We start from the raw sequence: 13,713 nt of genomic DNA, 5'->3' as shown, positions 1-13,713 counted from the left end.
TTTTTTTTTTTTTTTTTTTTTTTTTTTTTAGCTCTGGTTGAAGGTCAAGAAAATGTAGGTCTAGCACTTAACTGTTTAGCAAGGTCTCAGTGTTACCAGCGGGTCTGGTGAGAACACTCTGGTGGTTCGAGGCTCAATGTAGATCTGAAAAGATGCTGTTACTTGTATCATTGAGATACCAACACTAGTGAATGTTTTTCTGGATGGTCCGTTCTCAGTGCTGAGTGGAGGTTAGAGCTTCAACTCTTTCATATTCAGACAGATGAAATGGAGAAGTAATCGAGCAGACATGAATAATTTGGTTAGACTCATGATGTGGTAGAAAACACTGTGGTGTAAGAAGCCTTATATGAAAAACTTTGTTTTTGGGAAGAGCATAACCTTAGCAAGCTTGCCATGAGATGACAGCTCATGCAAAACTAAGGGCTTAATTCTGGCCAGTATGTTCATTTTTGCTTTGCTGCAAACTGACTTGGAACATACAAAGTAGGACTTCATCCTGTCTTCTCAATTAATTAGTTCAATGGGAGTTGGAAAATGTCTGAATTTTACAATTCAGCCATGATACTGAAGAATTATTAATGTTTGCAGAGCTCTTGGAAAGAAAGCCACAGAGATGTACTAGATCCCACACCAGCTGACTGACTACAAGAAATGTCTCCTTGTCTCAGCTGTACTGATCACTATGTAAAATTAAGTCATGTACATGCCTATTTCAGATACAACAGGTAGTAAATTATGGATAATGTTAAGTTTCTCTTAACTTCTCCCAGTCAAAACATGTTTTATAGAATGATATCACCTATGTGGCAGTGTCTTCTTGGAAAGTTTCCTGTTAAGGTTGCTGGGATAAGGAAAGAGGTCTGGATGTCTTTGTAGTCTTTCTCAGGGCCTGCATCACCGTCTGTCGCTGGGTGAGTGTCTTCCACACAAAACTGGCTATGGCCAGTAACCAGAGGGTATGAAGAGATGGATGGGACAGTAGTTTTCTGCAGAGTGTGACAGGCTACGATGTTTTGATCCAAACTGCTTAATGTCGGCCACTGTAACAGGAATTTACCATGTGCCACTGGATGAACAAAATAAAATGACAGCTATGTTTAAGAGCTGTAAATTTCTTTATCATTGCTGTGACCTAGACAGAAGGTAGAAAAAAATGTGGTGATTTATGTTTTGTTTTTTTTTTTTTCCTTAGCTTATTATATTGCTTCAAATATGCATTCTTCTCAGACTAGGGAGTTTCAATGTATTTTTTGAGTTTTCTCTAAAGCGCTTTAAATCACACAGCCTTAAATAAACATAAAAACAAAGACATTAAAAATCAAAGCATTCCAGTAGATGTTCTCTCCAAAATGCAAGCATTTTTAGATTATAACTCTCCAGTTTCTCTCTGTTACTTAGCTTGACCTGTTTTGTATTTCTCTTGTTCCCATGCTTCCTGCACCAAGCAAGGGCTCAGGATTATCTGAATAAAAACCCACTTCCTTTATGAATCTGTAGGTGAGCAGATAGCTCAAAAATGTGGCACTGAATGTATCTGTCTACACCTGTAATAAACTATGCATGTTGGATACAAATGGAATTCTTGCATTACTGAAGTGAATGTGACAGTAGCCTTGATGTTGGCCATGGAAGAACTAGGGTGAGAACCTGCTACAACATTTGGGACAAATTGAAATGTGAGCATTGAGTATATTGTCCAGTCACCATTCCTGGGTGTGTTTTTTTTTTAAAAAAAAAAAACCAAAACGTTTGGATGTTGTGCTCAGGAGCATGATTTAGCGGAGGGTTGTTGCAGTTAGGGTGGTATGGCTTGGGTTTGCTTGGACACGATGATCTTTAAGGTCTTTACCAACCTGAGCAATTCTGTGACTCTATGTCTACTTTAGCTCATGGTAAAATTAGTTAATTTAGCATAGAAGAGGAGTATACAACTTTTCTTACTGGCTTGGTACATGAGATATACAAGTGTTTTATGTGCTACTGCTGGAACTGTGTTAATACTAAATCCCCTATATGCTGTAGTTTTTTAGAGCATTATCTTACTTTTACACTTCCAAGTATGGCTAAATTTTTGTGCTATTGGATTAAATTATATTAATTTGTGCTGTTCTCTGAATTCTTGCAAATTCTGTTTTACATTATCTTACTTGTAGATGATGATTGATATTTTTGGTATTTCCTGTCTTGCCTGTGATCAGGCTTTTAAGCCATTTGTAAAGCAGATCTTGTAAATAAGTACATAATAGGTAGTACTAAATTTTCATAATACTATAATCACATTTTTTTTCCCCTCCTAATATTCCAGAATATTAGTCTGGAATAAAATTTGTAGCAAGTCTGTTCTAATCTTCCTTTTATCAGAAAACATTGTTCGCTGTTCAGAAAACATTGGAAATCAAGTAATTAAGAAATGAAATTAAGCTGTTTACAATGAAACTTGGCTTTTTTTTTTTTTTTTAAGCTAAATGTGAGGACAGTGGAAGACTGTATTATTTTACTGCAATGAATATGTAGTCTAGGATGAATTTAAAGTTTCTATTAGATTAAAAAAAATTAATTTATATAAATGAAGCAAGGGGTGCTCTGCTGAGGCTTCTTTGTTCCACCATGATTTCCCAGTCCGTTTTGGTGTTCTAAATTACATGAACACTACATCAGTTCATGCCAATCTATATGAATCTATTAATGTTATTTGAAGAGATATGTTAAATTATTGTCAAAGATGAACAAAAATTCTTTCTTTTTTCTATTAAAAATATCTTTTAAAAAGCCTGCTTTGGTGAAAGTGTGGTTAAATCTGTGTTCTCTCTGCACAACATCTTAAAATTTGTTGCTTGCTTGTTGTTAGCCAATTAGCACGTGGCTTTTTACCAGAATTTTCATTTAGCTGAAAGCCAATAAAGCCCAGTACTTGAACAGTTGATGGAAAATAGCCAGGCAGGACTAGTGTGCTACACGAGGGTGCCAGTGGATTCCCAGAGGAAATGCAAACAAGCTGGCACTATGCTGTGTCCCAAGGTCACCTGTCTCCTGCAGGTTCATTAGTTCTGCCCGTTGGTTCTGTTACTTAGCTCCAGTTGCAGAGTTGTCTTGAGTTGTTCAGAGATTTGGTAGCTAGTGAAGCAACAGGCAGGCTATTGCAAACCTGAAGAATTGCTATTGTGTAGGAAATAAGTAGTGAAGGGGGTTATGAGAAAGACGTGAGAATGGTTTCAGTTCGTGAAATAGCTGAAACAGCGGTTGTATGAAATGAAGTAAGAAGGTAGAGTTGGTTGGTTGGTTGTGGTTTTTTTTTTTTTTTTTTTTTTTTTTTTTGTATTTTTCTCAAGCCTCAAAACTTGAATTTACAAATCATGTCTTCTGCGTGGTTTGATTTACACTGATGTAGAGAGAGGACTAAGAGATGATGAATGGCTGAAGGGAAGCAAGGAAAGGGGAGGCTGAAAATTTACTTAAGAGAAATTGTCAGATTCATAGACAGGGCACTTTCATTAGATTTTGCAGATGGAATTGGCTTTTCCTACTGTGCAGTGATTTAAAAGGGAGTGATGAAGGAAAGCTTTGCAGAGACACAAGGAGGTATAAAATGGAGGATGGCAATATGGTAAAATAATAATCTGAATAGAAGACAGTAATATGAAGGCATGTGCCTGACATTGTATTTAGAACTGCAGAGATATCTGTGAATTCATTTTCATTAAAAAAAAGATATGGAGCTGTACTAATCAGTGGGTTTTAATACTGTTCCTGCCAAGGATTGAATGTGATATTAAATACTAAGAAGCTACAGATTCTTGTTTGTTTTAATGTTCATAGATGGATCCAGATATTGATCTAAAGACAAACTCCTTATTAGCATTTTTCTCTGAGCAGCGTGTTTCTATTCAGTAAACCAAATCCCACTTGAGTATCGTTGTAGTAATGATACAAATTGGAGATGAGACAGTAATTGTCTCTGAGAAATGTGTGTCTGTGCACAGTGCTGTTTGGGGACTGCAGTTTTTGATTTGCTCTTTCTTTCTAATGGCTTAAACTGAAATAATAGATCTCAGAGTGCAAAATGCGTGCATGTCTGTTTTGAAGAGTTAGCTCAAGTTCTAACTGAGAATGCCAATGGAATATATGTATTTCTTTTTTGAAAATATGCGCTCTCAAAGGGACATTTGCAGTTCAGAGAGGAAACTTGACTCTTGTTTGTGTGCATGGCAAGGTTCAGGAGGTGATGTTTAACTTTAGGAAAGCATTACTATAGACTTTGTGTGAATTGTAAGATAAATAACATCATTTGATCTCCATAAGCATTCAGTAAGCATCAGTGAATGTCTGTGGGTCAAATTTTTTCTGCATGGAGGAATTCAGTGACTTATTGATTCATCCACATCTCCATGTGGGACATCACTCTGTCAGGCTGCCCCCTACTGTTATGTCATGTGGCAACAAAACAGAATATTGGTGAGCCTCTACTGCCATGCTACCAACATCCACACCTGTTGTCGTGGGCCAACGTGATAAAACAGGAGGCATTAATTTCAGAGCAGCCTCCTATTTTAGGTAGAGTTGGAAATTATTTGTGCATTTTTTGTCCTTTTTTTTTAAAAAAAAAAAAAGAGAAAAAAAAAAAAATAGAAGAAATAGGAGCTAATTGCATAATATGTATGATTTCATGCTGTCTTGTATTTTGCCATTGAAATTTCACGCCCTGCAGAGATTAGCCTATCTATCATTATGTGACATCTGACATGCCTCAGTATGAGTTATTGTAACTTGCTCACTTGCTCTCTTTTTTTTTTTTTTTTTTTTTTTAAAGTTAATCCCAGATTCAGACTTCAGAGATTTAAAAAATAAAAACCAACAACGAAAAAATCTGTCAGAACACTCTCCCAAACACAAAGTTTTTCTTTTCAGAAGAGCTAGTTGGGAAATTTCTTAAAATAAGTGTTCTCATTGAGCATTGCCAGTTCACTATAACAGTGCCCCTTCTATGAGTAATATTCACTGCCGTGAGTTTCTAATGCAGATCAGGGAGGCTTTCCTTTCAAACCCACTTTTCTCTTTTCCTTTAGCTTACAAGTTTGCCACTAATGTGGGAGATTGGGGAACTGTGTTTTGCCCAGTATCACCCTAGGTAAATGATCTTTAGGTTCATTGCTCATCCTTCTCACTCCTAATCAGTCTGGATGTTGGTTTGGGTGCTGTGCCTAAATGCGATGCTCCCAAGATTGAATTTTCAGACTTTCTGTAGCAAATGATTTTGTTTGACAGTGCACCTTTTTAATCCCTATTCAAGCAGAATTTTAGGCAAAATGGAAGGTCACACTTTTCCACTGAATTTCTGCTGATTGGCTTACATGTATTTCTAGTTTTTCAAATGTGGTATCTGTGTCACTAATGCATTTTGTATAGGTTTTGGAGATGGATTGCCGATAAAGAGACAAAATTTTCTATTTCAGATAGTTAGTTCACATATATGCAGTTAGTCCTGCATATAAAGGACTGCTTCTTCCTGCTTGGTGTGCTCTGCCCTTCAGCTCGCTATAGAATCTTCCGCTTTTCCTTTATGATACAATTAATCTCTCCTAATCTTGACAAAGATAGTTAACTTCACTCCCCCGGCAATATACTCTGTGAACTACCTCCAGTGTTTTGTTATTATTCTAGCAGTCCAAAACTAAATGCTTACATCCAGAGTCAATGGCACAAGAGATATATACACGGGGTTATTACAGACTCTTTAACTGAGAGCCAATTCTCATAAAACATGATTTAAATGTAAATAACGTGATGGAAAAAGATTACACTGACCATGTCACAAGTTTGTATTGTGTAGCGATGATGAATAACAGTATAAATATCTCAAAAGAGTTCTTGTGGGTTTTGGGGGAGTTTTGGGGTTTTTGGAATGCTTGTAAAGGTTTATGTTTTCTCATTCTGAGATCACGACATTTTGCTTGGTATTTCTGTGAAGAGAAAATCCAGTAGTTTGAGGTCACTGTTTTCCTAGAGAACAAACTGACAGGAATAAGTGCAATTGCTTTGGAACTCCAGTAACTTTCCTAAGGATTCTATGATCTTAGAGTTGGAATCACCTTTAAAAGTCATCTAGTCCAATTCACCTGCAATGAAGAGGAACATCCATGTCTAGATCAGGTCATCCAGAGCCTGGTCCAGCCTGACCTTGAAAGTCTGTAGAGTCAGGGTATTCACCACATCACTGGGCAACCTGTTCCAGTGCCTCACCACCCTCACAGTAAAAGATCACCTCAGTGCCTTCTCTAAATCAGGCTGAACAGCCCCAGCTCTCCCAGCCCGTCCTTGCATTCCTTCCCATTTTTGTGGCCCCCTTCTGGATGCACTCCATCAGGGCTATATCTCTCTTGTACTGAGGTCTCCACATCTGGATGCAGTACTACAGATCAGGCTTCACCAGCATAGAACAGAAGGGCAGGATCATCTCCCTCAACTTGCTGGCCATGCTTCTTTTGATATAGCCCAGGATACAGTTGGCTTTCTGGGCTATGAGGGGACATTGCTGGTTCATGTCCAACTTGCCATCCACCAGTACCTCCAGGTCCTTTTTGACAGCGCTGTGCTCAATCCTTACATCCTCCTGCTTGTACTGATAGTGTATTTTGCTTCAACCCAGGTGCAAGACCTTGATAGAAGATAGTAAGCAGTGAAAGTAACTTGCTTGCTGCAGAAAATGAGTAGTGTTAATGTGTAATCATGATACAGTTCTCATCATGTTTACAAAGGTACGGAGAAAAAATCAACTTGCTTTTCATCACAGAGTAGAGTTAGAAGGAAAAACTCTGTCATCATACTGATGTCATATATGATAAATTTTGATCTCCAAGTACTGAGATACACCCCTCAGTAAATGTTGGTTAAGATATGTTTGAAACATTGTATAATAAAATTCAAGCTGTTTATAATTGTTAGTTTGTCCTGGTTTCTAATTACATGAGGCATCCAAACATATTAGACTACATAAAAATATATTAATGCTAGAGAATGTCTGGTTTAGCCTCCTATGTGTGCAAGCACATGTACGTGTATCAACATATTATTTTTTACCTTTGTTAGAAGGATATTCTTTGCATTCTGTTTCTTTGGTGTTGCTCCTGGTGGTGTTTCAAGAACACACACACACACACACAAAAAAAGAGTTCCAGGAATAGCTTAAGTGCAGAATTGATTTCTGCTTATTATGACCTTGATACTCTGCATCCCTCCTCTCCACAAAAACATCCTTTATTTTCATTCTTCATAATCACATATTTCTCCAAAGTTCCCTGAGATATATGAGTAGCACAAACTATGGGGTCCTTGAATCTTCCTTCAGCTATACTTTTAGATAATGCAAATGTAACTACTCTTGTCAGTGCATGTTTTACATCTGAGTTTGTTGACTGTATTTGTGGTGTTTTGTGTCCCCGTGCGTCTGAGCAGAGTCTGCCTTTGGTGTGGAGGAGAGAAGCATCCACTTCTCATCCATATACCTATGAACCAGAGAAGTTGCTACTTTCTGGCAACCAGCAACTTGAGGTGGTAGTTTTAAAGGGATTGAGTGGAAACGTGCAAAAACCACTGTTCAGAGCGTCTTTTGAAATTTATTGTCTAAGTTTTCCAAAGAGTATTTTTTGTCAAGTTGTTGTTTCTCCTATGGGATTAACAGTAGGAATAAACAGGCTAATTCAGGAACACTGAAATTATGGCAGTGCTGTGGTTTTAATTTACTGTCTGTTTTCTTGTTTGGGTGCTATATTAGCAGCTCTGAGGCTTTGTATTGAAATGGTCTTGGGCTAGAATTTGACTTGTACTTCATTTGTAGCAGCACATGGTCTTTCAGATGCACTGATCTGAATTCAAGAAATGTGGATGAATCTGTTTAAATCTGAAATAGAAGAATTTGACTTTTTGTTGTACTTTGGTAAATGGAAGTTTGCCCAGGTTAAAGGCTTTAGGATTTGCCTCAATATTTATTTTAAATCTTGATTTCCCAGACATAAACTGTTCTAATGGAAGTATTCAGATATTTGAGAATATGCTGCAATTGTGTTTTTGTATGCTCCGAATGTACTTTAAAAAGAAGTCACAGATGTTTGAGCCATGAAGTGTACTTCTCCTGAGGCAATCATGTCCCATGTTACAGTAGTATGATGTGCCTGCCTGGTGGAGAGGTTTGTATTGTAGCGAAGGGGATTTTTTTTTTCCTCTCCTGCCTCCTCTTCTAAGCCCAAGTACACTGATAAACCATCAGAGGTACAGAGTGCATCTCTTTTTGCACTACTCTGAAGCCAAATTTGGTAAAAATGTAATGTTGTATAGGATCAGGAATTACTCATTTGATACTGACATAAAGCTACAGACTTATTTCATAATTATATCTGAGGTAGTCTGTCACTTTCAGTTTTTTTTTTTTTCTTCTGTGAAAAAAGCGCAGATGGGGCTGAGGTGGAATGTTTGAGTGCCGTTAGCGCCCAAGTTTCACCAAGATTAAGGATTTCATTGAGTTTAAAAGTTCTGATCTTGAAAGGAGCATTGATTTAGAGCTTGGCTAATTCTCGGCCTATAATTTTTCAAAAATAAGCATAAAAACACAAAAAAACTTTTAGATGTTGAATTTGGAGGGAAGTGATTTTTCCTCACTCACAGCATCTGAAGCTAATTTGAAATCTACTGATTCTGCTGCCTGCAAATAAACTGAAAGTCTAATTCAACATCTGGGTAAGGTATTATTTTTGGAAATCCGGAGGACCAATGAAAAAATTGAGTGGAGGACCCACTTTTCTTTACTCCTCTGCACAGGGCTGTTGAAGGAGAATGAAAGCTTTCTTCTGAAATGTCAGATTTATTATGCAGAGATCACACAAAAAAGGGTGGGGGTCAGAGTCAGATTGCCAACTTTTCCTAACCACAAAACAGGATGTGCTCCCCTCTCCCTACCCCAGGACTCTATGTAATAATCAAACCATTCATGCACATTTCAGTCAGCATTTTAATACTTGCCTTTTTTTTTTTTTTTTTTTTTTTTTTTAACTCTTCAAACATTTCTGAGTTACAAACTGATAGATGGCTTTTGGCTCACAAAGTTGGCATTCGTTTTCAGAAAAATAATTGCATTTTTGGCAGGAGAGATAAGCTAAATAAACAAAAATGTGGAAATTGAATTATGAGCCTATCCCGTGAAATACGAGCATTCAGGATCAGGCTGTTAACTCTGTTCATTTGGATGAGCTCCTTGTAGTACCTGTTGTTTCCTTGAGGCTCAGGTAAGCCTTGCATAAGATTTTGTGTTATTAACTGTGATTAGATTGTTTCAGACCATTATGTGATGTTTATTGTACTTTTATCCTTTAATTTTGAATTGTGATGTGCCTGGAATAGCTGTGAATTTTGGAGGAATAAAATAAGATGAGGGCAAAGAGCAGGAGAGATCTCGTGAACTCCTAGTTTAGAGGATGAAGAAACAGCACTTGATTGTTTGGAATAAAGTATGAACTTCCTTCTACAGTCTCTGTAAAACCTAATCTTCTCTTGCTAGGTTTGTGACACCAAACCCAAATACAAACTAGCCTGCTACCTTAAAATGCAGGACATCCTGGAAAGCAAACACACCCATTTCTCAAATGAGCATCATCTTGCACAATTCTGAGATAAGTGCCAAAATTTTGGGAGTTCAGTCATAAATACAGAAATAAACATAGGTTTTAGAAAAGGTATGGATGAGGATTCTGAGAAATCTAATATTAGAATAATGGTTTCCTGTAATGCAGTCTAACAAAATTAACAAAAATGTTCTCACATATTTTTCTGCTTGAATGAAAGTGTCCTGGTTATAGGACTACCTTGTCTTGAAAAGCTGTGTAAGGCTGCTAACGAAGGCATCTGAAGTGTTAGCTCTGTCATCGTGGGTCATGTAAATAGTGTTGTCCTCCAGTGCTGGAGCTGCATCCATAATCTGCTACTCTACCTCTTACCACTCCCATTATCTCAAAAATCATGGCAGTGTTTGACACACACACGTTTTCCTGCAAGGTGGTTTGACACTGCGGTGGTCAGTATAGCTTAAGTATTTAAGCAGAGCAGTAATTAGTGACTGGCTCATGCAAAAAATGATGCTAGTAATAAGGGAAGAAAAATAGGGAAAATGGTTCAAATATGACTGGTAGAGCTACTTTTCTACTTCAGGATTCCCTGTTGTTTTATGTGTTTCAAAAATAATTGCTTTTGTTATAAAAATCTTGCTTATACAACTGCCACCTCTTTGGAGAAGAGGCAAGAGTATACTTTTTTCTTGAGAAGCAGTGCTCTTGGAACTGTAGGAACTCTTTAGGACCTTGGGGTCAGTTCGCTACCATATAAACACAGTTAAGTCAACTCATTTTTTGTGGTTTGTTTTCTTATATGTGTAAAACAGGTAAGGATATTTCCCTTTTTCCTAACTTAAATAGTCTTGTTTACTGGACGTGTCTGCTCTTTCAGATACCTTGGAGTACTCTGAAACAAGGTACTAATGGTAGTTGAAGTAGCAAAAGTGTTTCCATATATTTTTTTTTTCTGTTCCAGGGGTTTTCAGACAATTTGGTGTGTGCATTTGTTTGATAATTATTATAAAATACTTTTCTTTAGAATATTCCACAGAAGTGTTGGGGACTTCCATGCTTTACTCCTTTCCTCTTGATGTTTAAAAGTCTTTCTTCTGAGAAATCTGGACACATGTGAGGATAAATAAATAAGAAGGAAAGGATAAAGAAGGATAAGAAGCAAAGTGTAAAATGTCATTTTGATTTTAATATGAGGTTACATATACAATTATTTCACTACTCCCACGCCACCAACATTTTCCCTCTTCTGTATCTTCTCACCAGTGATGTGCTATGTTGTACTCATGCTGGTGAACATCATAGAATAATAGAATGGCCTGGATTGAAAAGGACCACAGTGGTCATTTAGTTTCAACCCCCTTGCTATGTGCAGGGTCGCCAACCACCAGACCAGGCTGCCCAGAGCCACATCCAGTCTGGCCTTGAATTGCTTCCAGGGATGGGGCATCCATAACCTCCTTGGGCAACCTGTTCCACTGTGTCACCACCCTCTGAGTGAAAAAATTCTTCCTAATATTTAACCTCAACCAACCTTGTCTCAGTTTAAAACCATTCCCCCTTGTCCTATCACCGTTGTAAACAGCCGTTCTCCTTCCTTTTTATATGCTTCAAGGACTGGAAGGCTACAATGAGGTCTCCTTGGAGCCTTCTCTTTTCCAGTCTAAACAAGCCCAGTTCCCTCAACCTTTCTTCATAGGAGAGGTTCTCCAGTCCTCTGGTCATCTTGGTGGCCCTCCTCTAGACCCGCTCCAAGAGCTCTATGTATTTCCTGCACTGGGTGCCCTAGGCCTGGATGCTGTACTCCAGATGGGGCCTCATAAGAGCCAAGTAGAAGGGGACAATCACCTCCCTCTCCCTGCTGGCCACCCCTTTTTTAATGCAGTCCAGAACACAGTTGGCCTTCTGGGCTGCAAGTGCACACTGCTGGCTCATGTCCAGCTTCTTGTCCATCAGCATCGTCAAGTCTTTCTCCACAGGGCTGCTCTCAAGGAGATCTTCCCCCAGTTTGTATAAACACCTGGGATTGCTCTGGCCCAACTGCAGCACCCTGCACTTGCCCTTATTGAACCTCATTAGGTTTTCATGGGCCTACTTTTCTAGCCTGTCCAGGTCCCTCTGTGTGGTTTCCTTTCCTTCCTGTGTACTGACCACCCAGCTCAGTTTGGTGTCATCCACAAACTTGCTGAGGGTGCACTCGATGCCACTGTCTGTCATTGATGAAGATGTTGAAGAGCACCGGTCCCAAGACCAACCCCTGAGGAATGCCGCTTGTGACCGGTCTCCACCCTGACACAGAACCATTGATCACGATCCTTTGGCTGCGTCCAGCCAATCAATTCCTAATCCATCGAACATCCATCCTTCAGATCCACACCTCTTCAATTTAGAGAGCAACATGGTGAGGGACCATTTCAAAGACTTTGCAGAAGTCCAGGTAGATGACATTCATCGCTCACTGCCCTTCCCTCGTCCACCAATGCTGTCACTCCATCATAGAGGGCCACGAGATTGGTCAGGCAAGATCTGCCCTTGGTGAAGCCATGGATTGTGCTAGCACTGTTTTAAAACTGAAATCTGGAGAATCTTCTAAATTTGGAGAAATTTGATGGCAGTGTTGACATACAATATTTCTTATAGAAGAGCTATATTTTCATGAACAGACAGTGATGCCTTAATCAAAGAGTAAATTATTGCAATCATATAATTACAACTTGTACTGATTATGAAATCACACTGACGCTAGGTTTTTTTTTAATGTGTGTTGATCTCAGGATCCTAGCCCACTTTATCTAGCAGTTGATGTCATGGTGAGTTACATTAAGGTACTGATACACTTTTATTCTTGTGTAAGGGATTTAATTTTTTTTTTTTTTTTTTTTAATGGTGCATTTTCTTGTAGTTAACTTAGAAGTTTTAGATTCAAAACAATTCTCAAAATTCATTCAGTGGTAAAAGGCAAGAAAATTGTGGGACTGCTGAATATTCAAAATGAGCTTCAGTGATTGCTTCATATGCTGTATAAGCTAATTGCAATTATGGGTAGGATTTGTAGGAATGGATAAGGTGGGAAGAAGTTTCACAGCTGCAGTTTCTATGCCATGAATGTTTCAGGCATTATTTATTCCTTTTTTAAATTGAAGAATAATATTGGTTTTTCTTGGTTTTAAAAGGAAATAAATTAGATTACTTAATTAATTTAATTAAATAAACTAATGAATTTATTTCAATTACTTGTTTTAAACCGTAACTACTACTGCTAATACTACTTCTTTTTAGAAAGAAAGAAATTTCTTGTCTCTCCAATAATCTCTGCTTTTTTGGCCTGACAACACTTCAGCACAACAGATTGCTAAGTTAAATATCTCTCAAGATATTGTAAGTGGCTGCTGTTTTTCTTTCCTCATCTTCCCACTTATGTCTCTTAACTGTCTATAATAAATCCAGAAATTAGTTATTTTTCTAGAGGAACAAATAAGCACAATCCTGACAAACTGACTGGCTATTTTACACTGATCTAGTAGTTTATGAAGGGAATCCTTTGTGTTCACGCAAAACCCAACATTAATCTTACACTAGCACATTTCTTCTGTAGCATTGCAAACATAATCCAAGACTAATTCTGGTCAGTTTACTGATAAAGACCACTTTGAAATCATTGGTTTATGTTCCTAACTGGTATAAATTTTCATGGGTTTACTGACTAAAATACTTTCTTGATGAAATAAAAATTTATACTATCAAGAATGCTTATAAATAAAGTTACAAGGAATTAAGTAATTATGTTGCTGTTATCTTCACTGTATATAGAACCCTTGTCAGTAAGGGATCATTAGTTTCTCCGCTGAGACTGCAAAGAAAAACATGTTTTTTTTGTTTTTGTTTTTTTTTTTTACTTGAAACACAGCTTGCTGTTTGTATCCTTCTTAAATTTTCAGGATATGTTTAAATCAAATTTAATGCCCCCTTCACTTACTTTTAATCCTTGAGGATGTATACTTTGGCTCTTTCTCAAGAAAAGGACCTTCTGAGATTCTCAGTGGACTCATTGCTCTATATTTGAGATGTTGCCCAATTAAAGGGATGCTGTGTTTTTTTTTTTTTT

This window comes from Centrocercus urophasianus, unplaced genomic scaffold (assembly GCF_019232065.1).
Source record: "Centrocercus urophasianus isolate 14NV4802_14NV808 unplaced genomic scaffold, USGS_Curo_1.0 seq_11, whole genome shotgun sequence".
NCBI lineage: Eukaryota > Metazoa > Chordata > Aves > Galliformes > Phasianidae > Centrocercus > Centrocercus urophasianus.
Note: the sequence above shows the minus strand (reverse complement) of the source record.